We start from the raw sequence: 482 nt of genomic DNA on the forward strand, positions 1-482 counted from the left end.
GGAGGAGGAGGTGGAGGAGAGGAGGGGGAGAGCGGCGCAGAAGTGCTGAGATGGCTGATAGCTCCTTTAGAGAATATGGTGGCAGTTGGTGGGTTTAATTCCCTGATGATCCTCATGTACTGTCTGAAAAGCAGCATGCAGCCACTGTAAGTGGCCTCACAGAGAAAGGTCTGTAAAGGTCTCCCAGTAAATGTCTGCGAGAAATGTCATAGATAGGGGAGTGAGGGTAGGGAGGGAGAGATGGAGGTAGCGGAGGGGGAATGTAGGAGATGCTGTAAGCCTGCTGAGATGGCAATGACCCCCTTGGGGAAATGGAGACGTATTTAAGAGAGGAACATAAACACTCCCTGTAAGTGAGAAAAAGAAAGGAATGAAGTAGGAAGGAAGGAAAGGGAGACTGGAAGCGAACGCTGCTACTAATCTGTGAAATCAGCTATGCTTGTGGTGATAAATAGACAGTAAGTGGGTGCATGCCCCTCTCT

The sequence above is a fragment of the Morone saxatilis genome, unplaced genomic scaffold (assembly GCF_004916995.1).
Source record: "Morone saxatilis isolate NCDOM2014 unplaced genomic scaffold, NCSU_SB_2.0 Contig23, whole genome shotgun sequence".
Classification (NCBI taxonomy): domain Eukaryota; kingdom Metazoa; phylum Chordata; class Actinopteri; family Moronidae; genus Morone; species Morone saxatilis.